The sequence below is a fragment of the Kogia breviceps genome, chromosome 4 (genome assembly GCF_026419965.1).
Source record: "Kogia breviceps isolate mKogBre1 chromosome 4, mKogBre1 haplotype 1, whole genome shotgun sequence".
Taxonomy (NCBI): Eukaryota; Metazoa; Chordata; class Mammalia; order Artiodactyla; family Physeteridae; genus Kogia; species Kogia breviceps.
The window spans coordinates 39,708,392-39,733,950 of record NC_081313.1 but is presented as its reverse complement, the minus strand read 5'-3'; the positions used below and the strand labels follow the sequence as shown (position 1 = coordinate 39,733,950).

The 25,559-nt window shown below is 37.9% G+C and overlaps 1 long non-coding RNA gene across 6 annotated transcripts in view; it reads left to right on the top strand.

Moving 5' to 3' along the window:
* LOC131756154 (uncharacterized) overlaps positions 1–25,559 on the top strand; it is a 1,089,329-nt gene that overhangs the window by 80,152 nt on the left and 983,618 nt on the right. For 3 of the 6 annotated variants that reach the window (XR_010840132.1, XR_010840131.1, XR_010840130.1), the window contains exon 3: positions 21,545–21,602. This is a non-coding gene — a long non-coding RNA (uncharacterized lncRNA). Of the gene's footprint in view, positions 1–21,544; positions 21,630–25,559 lie in introns of all 6 variants that reach the window. The other 3 variants (XR_010840128.1, XR_010840127.1, XR_010840129.1) reach the window with 1 other exon arrangement.

Below are 25,559 nucleotides of genomic sequence, written 5' to 3'. Positions count from 1 at the left end.
TCAAAGATGAGGAAGGCATTGCCACTGTATCTCTTGATTTGGAGGAAGGATTTTAAAAATACATCATGCTATCCTTGTGCACAAGTGTGAACTGCTTGGTATTATTGTTAGGGAATTCATAACTGGTTAAACACCCCCCTTATAAAAAAGTCATTTGTGGGTTAATGTCAACCCGTCCAGAGAAAGTTCTCTAGTAACTCAGAATTTAACTTTTTCTTGGGGGAAATGTCCAGAAACATAATTCTCAGAACTTTCTAAAATTATAGGGGCTGAAATGGCACTCCATAATCAGCCACTGGAATGCTGTATAATATGCTGCCTACAATTAAATATCACGTTCGCATATAAATAATAAAAACATTTCTTTGCATAAATTTTCTCCCTGGGCTTCCCTGGTGGCGCAGTGGTTGGGAGTCCGCCTGCCGATGCAGGGGACACGGGTTCGTGCCCCGGTCCGGGAGGATCCCACATGCCGCAGAGCGGCTGGGCCCGTGAGCCACGGCTGCTGAGCCTGCGCGTCCAGAGCCTGTGCTCCGCAACGGGAGAGGCCACAACAGTGAGAGGCCTGCATACCGCTAAAAAAAAAAAAAAAAAAAAAAAAAAAAAATTTCTCCCTGCTTAACAAAAGGGCTCCGGTTAGAGCAGATGCTTTTCTTGAGCCAGTGCGTAACTCCCTCTTCTCCTGGTTCTGTGTAGCTAAACCCTCCTCCTGGATGAGGCATGAAAGATGGTGAGAGAAAAACTGAATCTGATCCATTGTAGTTACGTATGTTAGGTCCTTCTCTTTTTCCACTTCTTATTTATTCCAAATAGTTAGAGTCAAATGCTAATGGAAAGGGATCAGTCTGGACTTAGGCTGAGGGCAGAGAGGAGCAGGGGAAGCCCATATTTAACCCCCTATCAAAGGAGACTGTCTCACGGTGACTTCAAAATGTGTCCAAAATTATACTCATTATCTCTGCCTCCTTCTACTCACTTGCCTAAGCCAGAAAATGACATCATCCTTGCGTTCTGGCCCCACTCACTATATCAAAGTCAATGATCAATTCACGTCCGTTTTACCTCCAAAGTATCTCCCAAATCTCCTATTTATCTCCATCCCCCTCTTTCACCACCTTTGTTCGGTAGCTTTCATGCAGCTGCCTCCGATTTGGGTATACAATGTTTCTCTTCATCTGCCAGCATCAATGTTAATTTTTTTTCCCTATCTTTTAAAGAATAATCTTGGGGCTTCCCTGGTGGCGCAGTGGTTGAGAATCTGCCTGCTGATGCAGGGAATACGGGTTCGTGCCCCGGTCCGGGAAGATCCCACATGCCGCGGAGCAGCTGGGCCCGTGAGCCATGGCTGCTGAGCCTGCGCGTCCAGAGCCTGTGCTCCGCAACGGGAGAGGCTACAACAGTGAGAGGCCCGCGTACAGCAAAAAAAAAGAATAATCTTGCCAAAGTGCACACCAGATCATGTCTGTCTCTTTAATACCTGTCAGTTGTTCCAGCTGTCCTTAGGATAATGTCCAAACATCAAATATGTGATATCAACCTCGTTATGATCTGGCTGTGCTTATCTGTCAGCTTCATCTCTTTATACTTCAACCACATTGAAATGCTTACAATTTCCTGAAACCCTCCCACCATGCCTCATTCTCCCTTCTTCTTGTCTGGCCAATGTGCATGTCTTCTTCAGATCTTCCTTAGATGTCACGCCCTCTGGGCAACCTCCCCCAACTCCGCAAGACTGGGATTCATTTCTTGTGCCACTAAAGCATCCTGTAACACATATCACATCATATCAAAGTTACTAATAAACTCTACAGAGAATGAATCTTCTTCTACATTTTACCTAGCAGCATTTACTCTAGTACCTAGGATATGGTAAGGCCCAAACAAAGACACACTGAGTAAAGAATGGAACTAGAAGTGTAAACATAACTCTGTTCACTGAGTTTATAAATTAGGTTCTCTTGAAACCAAGTGAGCCTTGTAGCCTGAATGTGTTAGGCAGTGCTTCCCCTTTGAACGAGAATGGCAGTGGTCCACCCCATGGGCAAACTAAGAATCTCATATGAGAGGAGTTACCGTAAATCTTTTAAATTTGCATTCTGGTCACAAAATAATGTATTCTCCAACGTAGTGCACACTGTCATCTGTCAACTTGTTTTGGAGAGGTTTGACATGATTGCTTACTTGTCTTTCAACATTCAATAGTTGTCTAACTATCTACCAATCAACCACCTGAATTAGAACAGAGAACAGAGCAAACATTATGATAACTCCAGCGGGGCTACAACGATGTGAAATTCTTACATAATTCAGTGTGATTCTGTCATCGATAACGTATGTGACAAAAATATTTCTGTCTCCTTTTTTTTGACAAAGGCCTTTTTGTCAAGAGAGATTTTTGTGTTGAATATTTGTCAGCCTTGTAAATCGTTTATGAAATTCAACATGCCTGAAAAAGTGGTATTTGCTCCACAAAATTCACGTAGTCTCAACTAATCCTATACAAACAAGTGCTATTCTGTTCCTTTACTCTCTTCTTTCTATTGCTTCCTACCTCAGAAGAATGAGAATACAGATCCTACCAGTAGGAAATACCTTTAGAGTTCCTGATCTCCCAATGAACATAAAATGGAAGGCTTAAATGGAGCAATATTTAAACCCAGCACGTGCTGATTGTTCTAGGCTTTGCGCCTTGTGAACTATGGCAGTAGTCAGGGCTGTGTATTCAAAGCAGAGCATGCTTTATGGTTGTGCATTTGGGTACAAAGGCTGTATCAGAGGGGGAGGTATGGGCAATTTTTCAGCCTGTGTTCCGCCCCCCATGTCATGTGCCCTGGGATGCAAATGGCTTTTCCGGTAGGAAAGGCATCCTCTTTCCAATGTGTCTTTTCTGGTGGAGGTGCCTTTTCAATTACATCTCTCCATAGGGTGAGATAGACGCTAGCAGTGGTCTTGGTTAGAATTACTGCACCTTATTATCCATTTGCTGAGTTGTTGTTGTGCCTTTATGATTTCTGGTGGTGAAACCTGGTTCCACTCTTCCATAGGCTCCTTTCAGTGGAAACTTTATGACTTGGTGTTTTTAATGGAATCAAAGAAACTTGCTATTAGTCAAATAGCAATAGGGATAAGTGTATTGTATGCTCTGTATTCAACTTGGTCCTTGGGCTTATTCGTAGATATGGGATATATATATATATGAACCTCTTGCTTTTTATGGAATCTAGTTTACAGGTCAGGAAATAGCTGTCTGGGAAACATTTCTCCTAGCTCTTACAAAAATTTGAGAATACAACTATGAGGACATTTTGGACTTGCTTTGGAAAAAGTTTTAGGTTCATTTGCTTTTGAGAAGGCCCTCTAAACTATGCAGACCTTTAAAAACATGAAACATGATGCTGAAAATAACGCAAGGGAGGGAATCCTCATGAGGTTTGTGATACTTCCTGCTGATCAGGCCATAAATAACGTAAAAGAGTAATGCCTATGGTATTTGAACGCGTCCATGTTCAGTCTTAAAGGCAAATAGAAGTACAGAGGTGTGAGAAAAATGTAGGATTTCTGTAATGAGCATTAACTGAAGGTATGATTTGAGATCTGTGTAAACTTTGGGCTTTGCCATTAATACTTAAATTTTCATGTAGATCCACTGAGAGCTTCTCCTCTAGACTTTAGTGTTAATTTATTGGAAACTAGTAAATTCATGTACACAGAGACTTAAAGTTTCTCTAGGGCTTGTCTATCTCAAAATATATGGCAGTACTGATGATTTTTATAAGAATATTGAACAAGTCGTGTTATGGCAAAAGGATGCTATTGGTAGTTTCCTCAAGAAATGTTTAGCTAGCTGCACCTACACATACCTAAGGAAGCAAAACCAAACCTCATTGCTGTGGCAGGTCTAAGAAAATTACAAGGAAAGAATTGTTCAAATGTATTGGTTGGTTTGTTTAATGCATGAGTTGAAAGTTGACTGATTTTTGTCTGTGATAAAATTTTAACATTAGTCCCAGTTCCTGAGATTGGAAAAGATTAATTGTTCTTTGTGCCTTAATATTGATAATATTGTGCCTAGAGCTGAATTCTAATGAGCATCTATAATTAGATGTTGAAGTGAATGGTCTTAGTGATGAGGAACTATCTGTTGAATTAGTGTCAAAAATATTTGTGTGTGTGTGTGTGTGTGTGTGTGTAGTTTTATTTCTGAACTTATACAAAAGATATTGATACTTTTGCAAAGTAAATTATACAGTAAATCTCTTTCACCCCTAGGCCCCCAATCCTTTTCCTTACAAGGGACTCTTCCCTTCCTCCTGAACTTCTATTGTATGTTGAAAGTCCTACTCAAGGGTACATTTTATAATTCTTCCCAAAGCATCTGCAGATAAAGCTTTATATCACTAATATTAGGGACACTTTACTCTAGAAAGCCTTTTCCTGGAAAGCTAAGTGGTGAGCTTGCTGGTTTGAACCAAACAATGAAGAGTTCAGAGGACTGCCTTGTCACCTGGTAATCAGATTTTGCAGGACATAGAGTTGGGCCCTATCCCTGAGAACTCTTTTTAAGTCAGAGTTAAATATTTGCATGCCTTCCAGAATTGCTTCTGTGGATTTTAAGATACATTCCTTAATATTTTACAAAAGAAAATCAGCCAAAATATTCTTAAAAATAGCTGGAATCTTTGCCTATGTAAGTTGTAATTGGTGATGTGTATGTGGGGAAGAGACACTCTTTATCCCTAATCCACAGCTATAAGGACAGACAGGAACTAATTTACAGTCTCTGGATGAAAGCAAACACCCATTCAGGAGAGACAATCAGAAAGAAGTCATATCTGATGGCATGTATTTCCCTCAGTTCTGATATGCCTTTTCATTTTTAAAAAATTTATTTGTTTATTTTTTATTTTCAAGTGAAGGAAATGATTAATTTAATGATAGCTTACTGCAGAATAGGTCCTGGAAGTTTTTTGTTTGTTTCTTCCTCAACTCATTTAATTTCACTCAGCACCTATTATCACTCAAACCATATTCTGGTCCACCATCTATTATCATTAGCCCTGCTTTTCCAGGACTACACTGTCTGTGCTGCATGATGAATCATGTACATCTGTGAATGCCTCAAAGGGTAGTTGTCGAGGCCTTTTGAAATAGAGCATTAACCTATAATTACATAAGATCAAATAGTTTAGACGGGAACAGGCCTCTTAAGATGTTCGGAGCATTGATGCAATCTTTTGATGATCAGTAGTTTAAAAAAATAGCTCAAACCCCCAGCCCATTCCAAGTGTCAAGTAATAAGTACAGGCGAATACAAGCACCTGGATTCCAGGCTCAAAGGGAGAAACAGTGTTTCTGATACAGTCAGAAAGGGCCATTCAGTGTTTCGGCTACCGACCCTGGAGTATGTAATCACAGTGTACACTCAGGTTCTGAAGCAATTGCAGCTTCCCTGACATCCATCCAGATGAAGAAATAACAAGTAAAAATGAAAATATAAATTACATTCTTTTCTAAGGGTATATTTTTGTATGTGACTAAATTCACAGAGAGCTGTTTTTTTTTTAACTCCCTTCCCCAGTATGTTTGCCTAAACTTACCTGGAAAATGGAAACTAAGTAATAATTTTAGAAGTTTGGCCACTTAAACCCTTACTTCACAGTGCCTCAGGCAGGTTGTGGACCTAATTCTGGACACACCCTTTCTTCACACATCCATCCTCACTTTCTCCTTGAGGGACTTTGTAATAGTTGGGCAGAGGCCATATAGGAGGTTCCTCCTACCTTTAATTGTTTGACCCATTAATCAGCTTTGGCGCCATAAATCCCTGTCATCATGTAATCAGGGACATAATAGAATGATAATCTTAGACTAAAGTAAATGACTTCCATTTGAGTTACTTCTTTAGGTTAAGGCTATAAGAAGTCATTGTTAAAATACACACATCTTACCCAGGATAGACAAGCCATTGGCAGATTTTTAACCCATTATGGAGATAGTTTATTCGGTTTGTTGATTATTATCATGAAAAGCAGAAAGGAGAAACTAGAGAATCTTGAAAACAATTCAGTCTATTTTGACAAAAGATGGAAAGAAGGAGGGAGAAGGGCAAAACCACATCATAGAGTGAGGTTCTTTGTGGTTTGTCTCAGAGCAATCTGGGGGCCCTGGACATCCAGTGGATAGCACTGAGGAGTGGGGAGAGGAGTGAAATGCTGAAGTCAGCTAACTATGCGGGTTTTTGCAGAGCTATCAGAGCCTAGAAGACAGGAAACTCTCTGTGCAGTTAGTTAACTCTAGCAGGAAAGCAAGGGAAATTTCTGACAACAATTAAACAGATAATATGGAGAGATACTGGGTGTCTTCTGTGACTTTGCCAAGAGCAATTTCATTGATGTTGTGGGAGCAGAGACCTGATTACAAGTGAAGGACTTAATTGGTGAGGAAGGAATAGAGATGCTGAAAATGGACTGCTTTTTCAGGAAGCTTGAAAAAAGAAGGAGGCTTTCAGGCCAACATGATGCTGAGAATTTATGCTTCAAAAATCTTTCCAACACATAGCAATGATGGGTAAAATGTTAAACACACACACACACACACACACACACACACACACACACACACAAACACCACAACTGGACTCAGATATAAGATAGATATCTATGCGGATGAGAAATAGAACAGAAACAAAGAGTGGCGAGTAGAGGCTGAAGTCACAATTTTCTGAGTTTTGACAAAAAATATAGCAATGCTGGGCCAGAGCTCATTAAAAGTAGTCCTTTCGAGGCAAGAATATACAATGGAGAAAAGGCAGCCTCTTCAATAAGGGGTGCTGGGAAAAACTGGACAGCTACCTATAAAAGAATGAAATTAGAACACTCCCTAACATCATACACAAAAATAAACTCAAAATGGATTAAAGACCTAAATGTAAGGCCAGACACTATCAAACTCTTAGAGGAAAACTTAAGCAGAATACTCTTTGACACATATCACAGCAGGATCCTTTTTGACCCACCTCCTAGAGAAATGGAAATAAAAACAAAAATAAACAAATGGGACCTAATGAAACGTAAAAGCTTTTGCACAGCAAAGGAAACCATAAACAAGATGCAAATACAACCCTCAGACTGGGAGAAAATATTTTCAAGTGAAGCAATTGACAAAGGATTAATCTCCAAAATTTACAAGCAGCTCATGCAGCTCAATATCAAACAAACAAACAACCCAATCCAAAAATGGGCAGAAGACCTAAATAGACATTTCTCCAAAGAAGAAATACAGATTGCCAACAAACACATGAAAGGATGCTCAACATCACTAATCGTTAGAGAAATGCAAATCAAAACTACAACGAGGTATCACCTCATACCAGTCAGAATGGCCATCATCAAAAAAATCTACAAACAATAAATGCTGGAAAGGGTGTGGAGAAAAGGGAACCCTCTTGCATTGCTGGTGGGAATGTAAATTGATACAGCCACTATGGAGAACAGTATGGAGGTTCCTTAAAAAACTAAAAATAGAACTACCATATGACCCAACAATCCCACTACTGGGCATATATCCTGAGAAAACCATAATTCAAAAAGAGTCATGGACCACAGTGTTCACTGCAGCTCTATTTACAATAGCCAGGTCATGGAAGCACCCTAAGTGTCCATCGATAGATTAATGGATTAAGAAGAAGTGACACATATATAAAATGGAATATTACTCAGCCATAAAAAGAAACAAAATTGAATTATTTGTAGTGAAGTGGATGGACCTGGAGTCTGTCATGCAGAGTGAAGTAAGTCAGAAAGAGAAAAACAAATACCATATGCTAACACATACATATGGAATCTTAAAAAAAAAAAAAATGGTTCTGAAGAACCTAGGGGCAGGACAGGAATAAAGTCACAGATGTAGAGAACGGACTTGAGGACACGGGGAGGGCAAAGGGTAAGCTGGGATGAAGTGAGAGAGTGGCATGAACTAATATATACTACCAAATGTAAAATAGATGGTGGGAAGCAGCTGCATAGCACAGGGAGATCAGCTCGGTGCTTTGTGACCACCTAGATTGGTGGGAGGGAGAAGCAGGAGTGAGGAGATATGGGGATATATGTATATGTATAGCTGATTCACTTTGTTATAAAGCAGGAACTAACACACCATTGTAAAGCAATTATACTCCAATAAAGATGTTTAAAAATAAATAAATAAAAGGTCCCCAAGAGAAAAATAATAAGTCAAAGTATATGAATACTTTAGTTTTTTTGATACATATTCCCAAATTCCTTTGCAACAAAACATCTGATTCTAAGTTTAAATTTTCTCCTGTACCACATTGTTTTTGCCAGTGATTGTGACAATGAAGGACTTTTAAAAGAACTACTTTATTATTTAAATCACTGTCCATGAAGTTTATGTAACAGCTTACTTTGTGATTTTCTTGGAATGCTTAGGTTGGCAGAGAATAAACCAAGGCCAAATTCTATTTAACAAGAGTAACATTTAATGAAGCACTAGTGTAATCTTAAGAAAAAAAGGAATCAGAAGTTTTAGTCAAATCTCTACATAGAATATTTTCAAAACCTCTCTTTAAAAAAAACCAGATTCTTATCTAGAACTGATCTCTTCATTAATATTAATAACCAATAGCTTTTATTTCTCCCTGGAATTGTACATATTGAATTTTGAAAGAGAACAAATATGTTCTAAAACACCAAAATGTGCAGGGATATGCTATATGTGTAATATATACTCGAATGTTACTTAAAGAAATGAAATTGTATATACAAAATAAAATTTAGGGCTTAGTTTCACTAATAGTAATAAAAATCTATCAAAATAAAAATTGTTAGCAAAATTATGATTCAGCTCAGTAGGATTGAAATAAAGATTGAAAGTGTATAAAATGGTATTATTGTAATGAGAAAGCTGAGTTAAATTCTTGTGACTATACAAAAACATTTGTTTTTATTTAGTTTAAATTATTTAAATATGGAGAGTCTATGAGAAAAGGAAGTATATACATTAAAAATAGTACTTAGGGGCTTCCCTGGTGGCGCAGTGGTTGAGAATCTGCCTGCTAATGCAGGGGACATGGATTGGAGCCCTGGTCTGGGAAGATCCCACATGCCCCGGAGCAACTAGGCCCGTGAGCCACAACTACTGAGCCTGCACGTGTGGAGCCTGTGCTCCACAACAAGAGAGGCCGCGATAGTGAGAGGCCCGTGCACCACGATGAAGAGTGGCCCCCGCTTGCCACAACTTGAGAAAAGCCTCGCACAGAAATGAAGACCCAACACAGCCAAAAATAAATAAATAAATACATAAATAAATAAAAAAGCCAAGCATTTGAAGCCCTTAAAAAAAAAAAAATAGTACTTAGGCTACTCCCAATGGAGCTGAAAAGTATTTACATGATTATATTTCAGTAACAGTCATCATGCCAGTATATTTCCCATTCATTTCTTTAATGCTAAGTTAATCCAAATTTATACTTATAAATATATTTAGTGAAAAGCCTGAATTATAGGATATTTAAATTAAATGCAACTTGATTTCTTTCAAATAATGAGTCTTTACATATCACTGGATTTTTAATAACCTTGATTCTTAAGATAAACTAAAACACACACACACACACACACACAAATAAATAAGGGACATGTAGCAACAAACATAAAAGTTACAGAGTTCATATTCTTTTCCTAGGGATGAAATTTCAGGCCCTTAGGCTACCTCCTGTTAATTCAGATTTAAATGTAAAAGGAATATTTGCAATTTAATATACCAGTTTACCCAATAAATAGCAGTGTAGAACAGCCTAATAGAAGGTCTTTACCTGAGATATTTGGGATTGTGATTTTTCTGGCTTTGTTTTTTTTTTGAGTATGGAGATGTTAAATCTGGGGTCTCTTATAGTAGAAGGAAACATTTTTGCACATCTTGTATTGTTCACTGTTAGAGTATAAAGCTTGATCTTCTAAGTGATGACCTTGCATTGTCAAGAAAATATTTTTGAATTATCTTTAAAATATGCTGTCTATAAGAAGGAGACTTGTGAACATGCTGCAGATGATTCCATGAAATTGTTATAATATTAAGGAGTCATTACTTATAATGGTAATTTTTACTTTTTTTTTTTTCTCTTGACAATGATACTTAATGATTTTGCTAAAGGTGGTATAATGGGAATTTTTACTTATCTAGAAAATTCATATGTTCTAAATATTTATATGTACTAAATATTTTATTCCCACATGATGTTTGAAAAATAGTTTTCCCTCTACACTAATAGATACAATATGGATTTCAATATAATTATGTAATACAGAAAATATTTTATAATATATGCTGTAAATATCAAAGGCCCGTGTTATGGTATGTATTCCAAGTTTTATATTAAATGAGAATTATGCATACTATAAGCTGAATTTTGTCTCCTCCAAATTTATATGTTGAGACCATAACAATGTGACTGTATTTGGAGATAGGACCTTTATGGAAGGAATTAAGGTTAAATGAGGTCCTAAGGGTGGGGCCCTTATCTGATAGGATTAGCATCCTTTTAAGAAGAGACACCAGAGAGTTGTTTTCTCCCTCTCTCTCCCCCTCTCTCTGCCATGTAAGGACACAGTGAAAAGGCAGTGTCTACAGAGTCAGGAAGAAACCTTTCACCTGAACCCAACCATGCTGGAATAATGATGTTGGATTTCCAGCCTTCAGAACTGTGAGAAAACACATTTCTGTTGTTTAAACCACCCAGTCTATGGTATTTTATTATGGCTCAAGTTGACTGAGAAAATGCATGTTGATTATAAATATCATAGGTTCTGAATTCAGTGGGCCTCATTAATTAGATTATTTTTAATCATTATGAATAAAGAATATACAGAAGTTTTCATAGTCTTTTATAAACATCATTTGTCCCATTAATGTTTCCCGAGGCTTTATGATAACATCTCACGCCCAAGACAAATCCAGTTTGTAGAAATTCGTTTGTTAATTGGCTGATTTATGTCACTGGCTGAGTCATAACTATAGGGCAGTGATCAGTATAGAAGATATCTGAAAATATTTCTTACTCAAACTCATTAAAACTTGCCTAAATTTAAACACAGCTGAATGGTACCATAACAAATATTTATATAATTCTATCTTCGTTGTCATAGCTGTAGTCACAGGTTCCCATATACTATGTGAAACCTCAGAATTCTCAGTTATAAGCTGCTGTACAACCCATTTGTTAATGATAAATTCAAAAACATAAATGCAAGAGTACAGAAAGCACAGGACGTATGTAGACACAGTGATGGGCCTTGTGTGCTTGTTTTCTTCAAATGTGCACTTCACAATTTTGAGCAGAATCTCAAGATGTTCCACCATTACAACTTTTTTGGTCATAGTATGATTTTCAAAATGGACTTCTTTGAGGAGGAGACATCATGACATACCACAGAGCCCTCTAGATCAGAAATTGGGAGGCTTCAGTTCTTGTTTATGCTGTATTGCTAATGAGGTCTATGATCTTGGATAAGATATTTAGCCTGTCTAGGCCTTAGTGTCCTCACTTATAGATAAACATATTAAACTAGATCAGATATCTTCATACAAGTCTTCATGGGATGGGGAGGATGAGATGAGCCTAGACAGTGGGACTCCACCCATTTTTCAAGCCAGAAACTGTTTTTATCTCCTAAGAATTTTTTAGGAGGAAGGGCTCTCTTGTTTTGTTTACTTAAGTTTTTCAATGACTGAGCTTGATGACTTCAAATGTCATTTTTTTAAAAAGTATTATTTGTAAGTAATCCTATGAGTCTATATTTATATTAATATCACAACTTAACTGATTAGATGATAAATATTCATTTAGGCTAAAATATTATTGTCTAAATTTGAGAAGTTACTACATATTTTTGCAAATTGTATTGTGTGTCTAGCTCTGTGCTTGATAACATAGTATTTAGGATAAATTAAGAAGGTAACTTTTTTTTTTTTCTACATTCAACTGTTTGATGCTATGATTTCCCAACTGGAATTTTTTTCCTTGAATACATTGGGATTTCTTGTTCAGAGACCTTTTATTGTTCCTCTCTGTAGCCCATAATTTTGGTGTCACATAGATATAGAGAATATATTTAGTCTTAGGTATATAAGGAGCAGTGCAATTTATAAAATTTTTTGAGAGAACAAGTAACCTTGGGTAAATTAATCTCTAGATTTTAGAGATTGTATTTTGTCAATATTATTGCAACTGTTTCAAAAATAATGCAAATTTTGTACTAGGAAGATTCACAGTCTTTAAAAGTTTAAAGAACATTGACAGACTGGTACCTATTTGAAAGTCTCACAGTTATCAATGAGCAATAGGCATTACCTTGAAGAAAGTCTGTTTTAGGTCATATTTATACATATTTCAGTCCTCCAAAAAAAGAGAAAAAGGCCAAAAAGCATACAACAAAATTCAGAAGATATTGAATTATTAAGTGATAGTATGGATAAGACAGAAAGATTCTTTAAAAATAATCATCTACAAAAGAAAGCCCTTCTAATCTTTATTTATGACAAATGGAATTGAAGATGTTACCTCACAGCCTTGATGAAAAGCTAATTTAGCAGAACAACAGTGGATAAAAGGCACAGATATAAGTGGTCAGAGGAAGGTGACAAATTACATTTAAAGGTTTAGAAGGTTGGAGAAAATTGTTAAATTAGAAATGAGAATATTGATAAAACAACTAGCATTAGGCAGGCTGATGATGTACCTTTCTTTAAAATAGTGAATATGAGCTCATTGCTGCCTGTCACTCATGGCACCTCACAAATCCATGTTTGTCATCTTTAGTCAATGGGTGGGTTGGTGGAAAGAGGAAGGCACAGGATTAAGTCAATCTTCCACAGAAGACTCTGCTCTATGTATTGAAAGGAGGCATAGAACAGAGCCATCTATCATTAGGCTAGACTTGTGGAAAAGATGAGAAATGAGAAGAAAGCAGATCTGGAGCATAAAATGGGGCCAGTGTTGTGATATTCGGGGATGTCTAAGAGGGACATAGTGGATCATTGCTTTCAGTCTGTTTCACAATTGGTAAAAGTGAAAGCAAAGCGCTTAGAATAGGGAATAAAAAGTGCTCATGGATTTAAAAAGGAAGCTAGTAGGGGTTAATTGCAAAGGATGATGCTAAACAGAGAAAACTGAGAAAAGAGATTAAAGAAGGTGAGATAAAAAGGGAACTTGGAAATTTTCTTTTAGAACATTCAACGCATCAAACAGTCATAAATTTGGGTCTCTTAATATGTTCTATCTGGTGATCTTTATTGAGTTTATTTTATTACAGCTTTTTTGCTCGTTATTACATCTACCTCAGCAAATAAGGGCTGAGAAGTGTTCCACATGAAATATTCATTGGGTTTATAACCTTAATCTTAAAAGTAAAAGCTGAAGTAAAAAGCTGGAATAAAAAGACTTTTAGTGTCTATTTTATATATCTAAAATCATGGGGAGGGGATAAAATGGGATTCATCACAGGGGGGAGAAAGCTAACAGGAAGGAACTATACAGAAAGATCTTGAGAGCAAAGACCACTTTTAAAGCGGAAGTCTGAGGATATGGGAAAAAAATGAAAGAGACAAAAGAATCTGAAGAATCAAAAACTGTTAAGGCGAAGCCAAGATGTGACTTTAGCAGTCCAGCGTGGGAAATTGCTGCTAAAGGAAATGGACAGTTTCAAAGACATTTGTCTGAATGGGGGAGAGTAGCCCCTTGACTTCATCACACAGCATGGAAGTTATAAAAGAATCTAGCAAAGAAGCCATCTAAAAGGGACAGAGTTCATTTTAATTAGCAAGATAATTATAGCAGAGAAGATGCTGTTCATTGAGCACATACTCTGTACCGGTCACTTTACATTAGTTATTTGGTTTAGTTCTCACAAACAGACATTATTATCACTATTTTACAAAAAGGGAAACCAAGACTTAAGAGTTAAGCAACTCACCCAAGGTCATAACACGGAATAGAAAAACTGAGATGTGAGCCAAGATCTTTAGAGCTCATACCTTTTCACAACATTATATTGCTTCCCATCTAACTGCCCATAGAATCTTCCATAGTCCAAAATGGAAAGCAAATAGCAGTGGCCACCCCTACCCTACACCACACCTCCTGATGCCACTGTTGAATTAGAAGCAAATGAATGCTCAGATAAAGGCACTCTAAATGGGTTAAATAAAATGCAATAAGGAAACTACAGCCTATTATCTATCTGTTCAGGAAGAAAAAAAAAAAAAGAAAATGCAAGGACAAGAGAGATCCTTTTTCCTATTTTTAGATTTGTAAGGAACCTCCATACTGTTTTCCATAGTGGTTGCTAAGGACAAGTAGACTCTGACACAAAGGATACCCTAAAGCGGTAGTTCTCAATATTGTCAACCTCGGCTTCATAATGGAATAACTGAGGAGCTTTTAAAAGATCTTCATGTCTTTGTCCCACCCTAGAGATTCTGAATTTATTGGTCTGGGGTCTTTGGAATTTTCCTCATGGGATTTTTAATTGGAACTCCCCAGGTGGTTTTAATATGTAGCAAAGTTCAAGAACGTTCGCTCTGCAAGTCGAGTTTAATAACAAGGATCATTCATTCCAGACTCCAAACAAACAGAACTCATCTTTGCATTGCCCTGTTAGTCTACGGTCTTATGAATAATAGATGCTTAATAAATGTTTGGAGAATTAACTTGATGAGCAGCAGAAAAAATGATATATGTACATCTCTGGTCCTCTATACTCTGGGTACCCTGTAATGCCTCTAAATCTATATTTTTCCCAGAAGTGTTTTATGTTTCTTTCAAACAAGCCTCAGAAGAACTGCATCTGGAAATTTCGGAGTCAAGGCATATTTGTTACCTCTCATCTGTTGCCAGCGTTCTTTTGTGTAGAAGCCCCATGCTATAAACACAATGGAAATCCCCATGCTTCTCTTGGCAAAGCATCGCACCTCAGTCAATCTTGATTCCTTCAGGGAAGCTGACCTCTGGTGGCCAGAGAGGCAGCATACCATCATAGTTAAGAGCATGGAATCAAGACTTCCTGTGTTCAAGCCCATGGCCTGCTTGCTGTTTACTGCCTCCGAAACCTCAGGAAAGTTACTTAGCCTGTGTGTCTCTCAGTTTCCCCATGTATACTGTAATATGAGGATGTAATCATACCTACCACACAGGGATCTGGTGAGGCTTAGATGAGTCTGTGTATGTGAGATATTAGAACAGTGCCATGTTACATGGAAAATGCTATATAATTGTGTACTATTTTTATGGAGAGAATATTCTATTAAAATGAGTTTATAATGTTGTCTATAAGCTTTCATCAATACTTTAGAAGAGGAAGAGTTTTAACAAATGTTAATCTAACAGAATTTACAGGAATATGCTAAAGAGGATTTTCAGGTGTTGCTGAGCAAAGGTGTGAGATGGGCAATGGACATGGTTTGGTTTTACCATTTGGTCTTTACCTTATCTATTTTACACTGAGGCCAACCTCACTGGACACAGTATACGGCCAAGATCCATGTGGATAAAATGTACACTCGGTTACTCTGAAGCCAGTAGTAATACAGAAGGGTGGACATATCCATCCTTTGGTCCCTCATTGTTGTTTTGTTTTGTTTTGCTGTCCTTTTGCTTCCAAATAGAAATGAAGCAGCAAGGGCAGTAGATGCAGCTCGTGGAGAGAAGTTGGTTGATTGTGCAATGATTTTGAGGAATCCTACATCCCATGCCATCCCCACTTCATCAGGCAAGAGGTTGAGAGTTGGGATGGAACCTTTCAAAGTGGGAAGGATGGGGACTGACATGTATGTAAAGATGTATAAGGGAGTGAAATCTGTGATTCAGGAAAGCATCCAGGTTTGACTTCATAAAGGCTTATCTGACGTGGTGAAGAAGATGATAAAAGGTTGCTGAAAGAGAGTGTAAAAGGATAGGAATTATTTATATTAAATAGTTGTAAGTGGTATTAAACTTTAAAGGTGTACATAAACCTTAATCCAAGTAGCGAGTTACCTCTAATTGAGATCCCCCAATAGAAATCAGGATGAAACTCCTTGTAAAGTTAATATCCCTACTTTAGCTGGACTCCCAAAGAGGTAACAGATCAAATGTCAGAATCTTAGAGTTGAAGATGGTTTATTTCGGGTTTCCAGCTGTGATTTTTCTGGATTTCAAAATGACTGCCTTGATATTTATTTTTTCTCTTGGGAAAGAAGGGAAAAATTCCTTTACTGCATTCCCACTGTCTAGGATATTAGTTGTTACAATTCCTATTGGCTGACCTCATGAAAGAGGACATTGCATTTGACCAGCTCAGCTTTTCTTCCCCCTTTCTCTCACTGTAGATGTTACTGTACAACACACACTGCATATTGGCTTAGTCTTTGAGAAGCATTGTAACATGACCTGCAGAAAGAGGCAAGTAACTGTATACTATTTCCTTCCAAGTTCCAATTGGCACAGATAAAATTCCCATGCATTACGAAATTACAATTATAGTCTGTGACTTTCTGGAAAATTCCTCATTGGGGTTTGTCTTAAAAAATTAATCTGATCTTTTACCAAAAAAAGTAGAAATAACAACATTCCACTTTTCATGCAGTTAATCTGTCGATTAGTTTATAAAACCCAAACAAATCTAAGAAAATTAGCCATTGTAGTTTGTATTCATCAGTGATAAACTCATGCTTGGAATTGCTTAGAACATGATTAAGCATTTACGAAAGGAAACCAAAGGTTTTTCTTTGATAAAAGGAAAAAAGAAACTTCTCTCCACTTCTAACTAGTTTAAAATCAGCAATAGTTTTCCTATGTTTGTTTTTGTAGACCACATGTGTGATTCAGCTGAATTCTTCTGGATGTAAAAAAAGCTCTGACAAAAACGGACAACATGTTAATACTTTGGGTTGTTTCTGTGTGTCTCAATTTCCTAAATCAGGAATACAGAGGGGCTACTTAGGTTTGAAATATATTGACCAGGGCACTAATGTGAAATTAGTAAGTTTCAAAAAAAGAAGAAATAGATCTACAAAATAGCACAGAATCCTAGACTGATAAGCAACTAAGTTGATAAGCAACTTAGAAAATTTATTTAGTGCTGACTATTCGCAAGTATCACCTATACGTAACTGGAATGGAAACGGCAAGGTCGACAGCATTTAACTTCATGACCCGAGCCCCTGTAAATGACCTTGGTATTTATTCATGGCTCACTGAAAATAGCAGAGTAAAGAAATTCTAAGCAGTAGGAGAGGTGCAAACCCCAAGTTGAAAGAAATTATTCACTTACACAAGGCAAGAGGCTTCGAAAATCCTTCCAGCCCATTGCTAGGGAAGGAAGGGTTTAGTCACAGGTGGTTTATAAAGGCTATTGCACTGGGGAGAGCCCTCAGTTCTGAAGATTCTGGCTTTACACAAATGTCTGCCGTCACGCTTTGTAGTATAGAAAGTCTGTGTTTTAGCAGAAGTTTTGAAAGACTGCACAGAAGAATACCACAGAGTCCTTCCTCTGAAGATTTTTTGCACCTATAGGTTATAGATGGCCTCTTCAGTCCTGGGCCATGGCATTAGCTCTGGCTCCGCAGAAGTTTAGGCCCTCAGCACCTTTTTATCTGAATCCTGAGCCTTTTAATTATTTTCTTCTGTCTTAACACTGTCCAGGCAGCTCCAGCTGAGCAAAGTGATAAGGACTTAAGCATAGTCTGTATAAGGAAGTTTGTAGTAGCAGACCAGGCCAGTAAGAGCCCAGAGAATCTCGTTCCTACCTCTTCCAGAAGAAATCTAAAAAGATTTCTAAGTCTAGACTCTCTACTTATAAATAGGAAACTCACTTTGGGAATTCCCTGGAGACAAACCAGGGATGCATTTGTTGGGCAAAATAGAGGCACTTGGTGATTGCCTTGAAACACCTCGAAAACAGTCAAAGTTAATCCCATGGAAAAGAGCACTTGATAGTCTTGTAAAGTCCTTTCTAGCCCACATAGGTGTCCCTAGTATGATCAAGAAACTCTGTGGATGTGGTCATTTCTGCAGAGAAAACAGCTTCTTCACGGAAACTGAACATTACAACTCAGGTTCATGGGAATAGCAGTTCTTCTAAAGTCAAGTTGAAAAATTCAGGTCTTCTCAATAGAAACTTCACAGAGTGTGCTCCTCTTCCATGGGAAGAATTTTTGAAAAAGGAAAGGACATTTTTGGTTGTTATAGTGATAGGAGGTGTGGTACATTAAAGATAGACACAGATTCTTTGCTACTCTGTCCATTGAAAGGTGAGGTCTGTTTCCTCCCCCTGGAATCTGGGTGGGCTTTTTTTTTTTTTTTTTTTTAAATTTTTGGCTGCAGTCCACAGTATGTGGGATCTTAATTCCCCAGCCAGGGATCGAACCCACATCTCTCCGCATTGGAAGGCGGAGTCTTAACCACTGGACCACCAGGGACGTCCCTGGGTGGGCTTTGTAAGTGTTTGCCAGAAGAGCAGGTGTGCCTGTCTCTGGGGCCTGGACTTAGGAGACTAGTGGCTTTCCCTTTTTCTCTCTCAGAGTTATTTACTTGTGGAGCCCTCCTCCATCATACAAGAAGTCTGCCAAACTTCATGAAAGACCAGGTGAGAAGACTCAGAATGTTTGGAGAAGAGGTGCCCACATTAGCTCAGCATTCTAGCTGTCTTGGCTAAGGCTATGTGCAAGATTTGGGGGTAGTGACTGTCTCAATCACATGCCTCTAGGCAGTGAGTAGAAGCTGTACTGGCCTCAAGGAGGCTATTAGTTAAAGTTGGAAGGGCCTTTAGGAGACTGTTGATGAGGCTTAAAGGAAATGAAAAAAATGTTACCAGAGGCTAGAGAAATAGTCTGTTGTTATGTAGTGGCAGGAAGTTTAGTGAAGCTGTTGCCTGCATTCATGTGGAAAATAGAAAACGTATCAAATAAACTGGTGTATCAGATTAAGTTTTTAAGTGGAATCTCAAAAACATTAACTTGTGTATTTTAGCTGTATATGATAAAATAGGAAAAAGAGAAAGATAAGCTAAGCTAAACAGAACTGGTCACATTTTGAGCAAAATTTAGAGAAAATATAAAGAATTAAGGATTTGCTGAGTTAAAACAAGCATTTTTTTTTTTTTTTTTTTTTTTTTGTGGTATGCGGGCCTCCCACTGCTGTGGCCTCTCCCGCTGCGAAGCACAGGCTCCGGACGCGCAGGCCCAGCGGCCATGGCTCACGGGCCCAGCCGCTCCGCGGCACGTGGGATCCTCCCGGACCAGGGCACGAACCCGTGACCCCCGCATCGGCAGGCGGACTCCCAACCACTGCGCCACCAGGGAAGCCCAACAAGCATGTTTTATGGGATGTTTTTAATCCAAGTTTCTCTAAGCAAAGTCAAAGAAATTTCTTTAAGGCAAGGATCAAATTAAGATGTAAGTGGCTATAAGACCATTTGTTAAGGCCTCAGAAAGATTTAAGGCAGGACCTCATACCCTTCTACTTTTTTTTTTTTTTTTTTTTTTTTAGTGGTACGCGGGCCTTGCACTGTTGTGGCCTCTACCGTTGCGGAGCACAAGTTCTGGGACGTGCAGGCTCAGCGGCCATGGCTCACTGAAATAAAGTACCTGGGATACTGGGATATCTGAGGAACCTTTCCTGCACCTGGAACTGGTGGAGGTGACAAGATCTTAGGCCTTGAGCAATGTCTTTGACTTCATGAATAATAGAATACAATGGAAGTGCCAGTTTCTGGCTCAGGATGTAAAAGATTGATAGCTTCCACATTCCTACTCTTAGAATGCTTGTGCTTGGAACTCTGAACTACCATGCAAGAAGGTGAAGTACTTTGGCATTTAGTGCGTGGGTACCAGGGTTGCTATACCTCCTGCAACAATGGGGCAGTCACGCCTAACTAAAAATGGTTACACATGTCTTTCAGATGTTCTATAAGGTATTCATATATGTAAAAAGAACATTTAAAATTTTTTAAATTGTGGTTCTTAAAGTTCGGCCTCCACACCAACAGCACCATCATCATCTGAGAAATTGTTTTAAATGCAGATTTGGGGGCTCCTCTCCAGACCTACTGAATCAAAAACTCATGGGTGAGACCAAGAAATCCATGATTTATTGAGCCTTCGGTGGCACATTAATGCTGAGAACCACTGATCTAAGCTTAGAGCTGAAAGTTTATAGTATACACCTAATTTCCTGAGGATGCCAATGCAGTATCAGTTGAGGGAAGATTGTCCAATACCTTGCTGAGGTCTTTATCAAGAGATGTTAATCATTTTAGAAAATCACAGTGTTTATGGTGTTAGGCTGTATTACGTAACACACATATATTGGTCTCCTTTTAAAAAAATTATTATTATTATTATTTTTTGCAGTACGCGGGCCTCTCACTGCTGCGGCCTCTCCCATTGCGGAGCGCAGGCTCCGGACGCGCAGGCTCAGCGGCCATGGCTCACGGGCCCAGCCGCTCCGCGGCATGTGGGATCTTCCCGGACCGGGGCACGAACCCGCGTCCCCTGCATCGGCAGGCAGACTCTCAACCACTGCGCCACCAGGGAAGCCCTAATTCCAACATATTTTAACATTGCCCCTCAAGTTCATCATTAACATATTTTATAGCCAATACTTATTTTTATACTTACCAACAAGCTTAAGAATGTCTTTATTTCCTGCGTTCTTTTTTTGTGGTTTCAATTTCTTTCTTGTTGAATCACCTCTTTTAGTATATCTTTTAACAAAGGCTTACCAAATCATAAACTCCTTATCTATGTATATTTGAAAATGTCTGGACTTTATTTTCTAAAGTAAACACTATAATTTTAAATCTTCATTTCATAAATGAACTGAGTCACTGATTGGATAAATACATTTCTCAGACTGGAAAATTCTTAAGAGCTACCAACAGTGAATGCCAGAGGTAATGGAACAATGTACATTGAGGGGAAAATAACTGCTTCTCTAAAATTCTATCCTTAGCTGACACCCAGTGACACAAAATATATTGTCTAATTATCTAGTTTCCTTTGATAATGAATCTCTTCTTTTTGGTAAGTTTAAAGATTTTTATTTGATATTCTGCAGATACATTGTGATGGGTCTGTATTTGTTTTTCTTATCCTGCTGCTAACTTGGTAGGCTCCTTTAAATTGAGATCATATTCTTCTACATGTCTGTGAACAAAATTTTCTCCTTCAGTAACTCCTCCTACTGGGCCACTGGACCTTCCCATTCCATCCTTCATGTCTCTATATTTGTATTGAATTCTAAGAGATGTCCTTGGATCAGTCTTTCAACTTATTCATTTATATTTTCCTTGTGTCTGTTATTGTGTATTACTCACTCATTGATTGTTTTCCTTTTAATTTTATAAATATGTACAGGCAAGGGTTAACTCTTCAGGTGTGAGTTGCTCAAACTTTCCACATTCCCAAGAAAGGCCTGCTTTCAGAACTAGCTCTTGGACAGCTCCTGGAAGTTGGGCTCTTTGAATCCTTGTAATTTTTTTTTTTTTTTTAGGTAAGAAGTGGATTTATTTAGAGAGACACACAATCCAGAGAGTGGAGTGCCTCAGAAGGTGAGAAAGGACAGAATATTCTTTCTGGTAAGAGCATTTTTGTGTGCCTGAGGCCAACACAGTACCCATTTAATCAGATAGTTTATGCTAATGAATGTGATTTATGGTAAACCTGTGTTTTTGCTCTGTGGGTCTGGAGTCTGAGAAACTAAGTCCTGTAGCATGCTTACTGTAGTGCTGCATGCCTACATGGTTGACTGCCAATAAAAACCCTGAACACAAGGCTCAGGTGAGCTTCCCTGGGTGAGAACAGTTCACGTGTGTCATCACACATCATTGTTGGTATAATTAAGTATATCTGTGTGACTCTGCTGGGAGAGGACACATGGAGGCTTGAGCCTAGTTCTCCTGGACTTCGCCCCCAGTGCCTTTTCCTTTAATTTGTTGTTGTTGTTTTTTTTTTTTTTTTTTTTTTTTTTTTTTTTTGTGGTACGCGGGCCTCTCACTGTTGTGGCCTCTCCCGTTGCGGAGCACAGGCTCCCGATGCGCAGGCTCAGAGGCCATGGCTCACGGGCCCAGCCGCTCCGCGGCACGTGGGATCTTCCCGGACCCGGGCACGAACCCGTGTCTCCTGCATCGGCAGGCGGATTCTCAACCACTGCGCCACCAGGGAAGCCCCTTCCTTTAATTTGTATCCTTTTACTGTAACAAACTATAACTATGAATATAAAAGCTTTCTGAGTCCTGTGAATCCTCCAAGTGAAACATGGAGCCTGAGAGTAGTCTTGGGGAGTCCTGAGACACAAAATATACAGCTGACACTTGAACAACATGGGACTGGGGGGGCTGACCCTCTGAGCAGCTGAAAATCCACATATAACTTATAATAAACACTCTCTATCCCTAGTTCCTCTGTATCCAGGGTTCTGCATATGTGGTGCACTCACACAACTGCAGATACCATTGAAAAAAATCCTCATCTAAGCAGATTGCACAGTTCAAATCCATCTTCTTCAAGAGTCAACTGTATTTCTCTTTCCAAATATTCCATTTTAGTAATTTTCAAATAGTCTCTTTTTTCACATTCTTCTATTAGTATGGAGGAACCTTATTGTTTTTATTCCTTTATTTTCCAGAATATTTTAAACTTACTTATTTGAAGCTTCTTTCTGACTTTTAAAAGTACTTTTTGTCTTTTGGGTGCAAAGTTTCCCTCTTGTTAAGGTGCTTTGTGTCCACCTAGAGGGGTGGGATAGGGAGAGGGGGTGGTAGGGAGACACAAGAGGGAAGAGATATGGGGATATATGTATATGTATAGCTGATTCACTTTGTTATACAGCAGAAACTAACACACCATTGTAAAGCAATGATACTCCAATAAAGATGTTAATAAATAAATAAATAAATAAATAAATCCTTAAAAAAAATTTCCTTCTTGTTGAGCCCACTGATGCTCCCCTATGTTTGCCTAGAATGCAGGCATTTAACAGTTAGCTACATCTTCAGCTCCAGTTGATTCCATGGGTACTGGTACCCAGGTCTGTAGAAATATTTCTAAGGGGTAGATTTAAACTTATCTACATTAGATCCCCATGAGTTTCTCTGATTGTGGGCCAGTTTTTATAATAAATTTTCTGCTTGGTGTGAATTAGATTTTAAACTCACATAGAGAATAAGACTGGGGTTCTGATATCTTTTTGTTAAAATCTTTTCCCCTCTTTACTGCTCTGGGTTTCAGCAGGCATTCTCACTGCTTTTCCAGGCTAGTGTATAACATTTAAAATTTTAACTAATCTTTGTTTCATGGGTTTAATGAAAGTTGGGATAGGGTGTGTACAATTTTGTCACTTCCTTCTATGTTTAATCATACTGTTTTAGTGTTTAATGTACTGAAATAACTCTGCTGTAAGCCACTTTATCCTATGTTCATCTGTCTTGAATCATAAGAACATTTACTTGTCTGATATATTTTTTAAAATGAATGTTTATGATTCATTTCGAATTTTCCTATATTAATTGAATGGCAACTTGTTTTAGTGCCAACTTTCCTCCCTTTTTCTTTTGTGTTGAAAGCTGTTATACATACATAGGTTTTACATATATATGTGTGTGTGTGTGTATTGTTATGCATACATAGGTGTAATCTGTTGGTGTATAGAGTCAGGAGAGCCAAAATTTTCAAGAGGACACAAATATACTATTTTTTGTTGGGACCACTCCTGGAATGTCCTTTTGTCTATCTTAGTTTCTCCTGAATCCAGTCCCAAATCTAATTTTCCTAAGAATTCTTTATTCATAGTTCAGTTAGAAATATAAAGAGAGCACTGTTTACTAGCTTCCAAAGAATCTGTATGCCTAATCCCTCAAGAATGTGAATAGTTAATTATAAATATGGTTGGAGATCAGAAGTATGTATGTGATAGAGCTATTTAAAAAGGGAAAGAATGTTAGTTAAACGAATGAAGAAATTGATGAAATGTTAATAAATTCTTTATATCAGTTACCATGGAGGATGGTGGGTCAGCAGAAATCCAGTAGATTTCCTGGGAAAGGGTATCAGAAGTTCTTACACAGCAAGTGAGCAAGATTAAAAAGGAAGTCATGCCTGAACATTGCAAAAACTCTAAGGAATGGCATGGTTTCAGAGCTTTAATTGAAGTGATTAACATATAGTCAAATCTTTAGAGATAAATCTGTAATTTCATGAAAAAGAAAAATATAGCTCAAAAGGATAAATGTTTATTTTGCTTAGATTTCAAGAGGCATCACTACTATTTGCTTAGATTTCAAGAGGCATCAAGTTTAGTATGGGGAACAGGTATGTTTTAGAGTGTTTTTCTATAAACACACCACTCTTCCAGTACTTGTAGCCTTTTTATGGGTGATAGCAGTTGTCTTATTATCTCTCAAGCATGTGAAAATAAAGGAAAGAGATGTTAATAAGACTTGTCAACTTTAGGACATTGACCTGATGTGTTTACTTTCTACCTGAAAGAGTAGATGTCATTCCAAGTTTGTAAATGTGTGTATGTGAAAGAAAGCTTAAAAAAAACAATAGCTCATATCTCGCATAGTTTATAAAATGCTATTCTTAACATTTTAATATGCCTAGTGGTTTTCCTAACCAGGTAACGAATGTGGTGTGAAATTAATAAGGACTATTAGAGACAAGGAAAATGATAACCTTGAAAAACAGAAAAAAAAATTTACACATGTATATTACAGAAAAAAAATGCATAGCTTTCTTTCACTGGATATTTTCCCATGTTGACCAACATCTGGATTTTGTTCCTATCTGTCCTACCTTTTTCATGTAAGCACATTTCCAATGCTTATCCTCTCGTATTCTGCCATTTACCTGATTCCTTCAAGTGTCCCTTACTAATTTATTAGGTAACTCCAGGAAGATCTCATGTTCTTCTTGTTTGTATCTTTCTCAATTTACACTTTGTCTTTTATGTTTACTCACATACCCAGATTCTATAGTAGCCTCCCTGATTTCAGTCATTTCCCTTCTTCTTAAGCCCACTTCATCTACTCTCTGGCAGAAATTCCTTGAAATAAAATTGAATTGGAAAACCATAATTCATAAGTCCAGACACTATAAAACTCTTAGAAGAAAACATAGGCAGAACACTCTATGACATAAATCACAGCAAGATCCTTTTTGACCCACCTCCTAGAGAAATGGAAATAAAAACAAAAATAAACAAATGGGACCTAATGAAACTTAAAAGCTTTTGCACAGCAAAGGAAACCATAAACAAGATGAAAAGACTAACCTCAGAATGGGAGAAAATATTTACAAATGAAGCAACTGATAAAGGATTAATCTCCAAAATATACAAGCAGCTCATGCAGTTCAATATCAAAAAAACAAACAACCCAATCCAAAAATGGGCAGAAGACCTAAACAGACATCTCTCCAAAGAAGATATACAGTTGCCAGCAAACACATGAAAGGATACTCAACATCACTAATCATTAGAGAAATGTAAATCAAAACTACAATGAGAT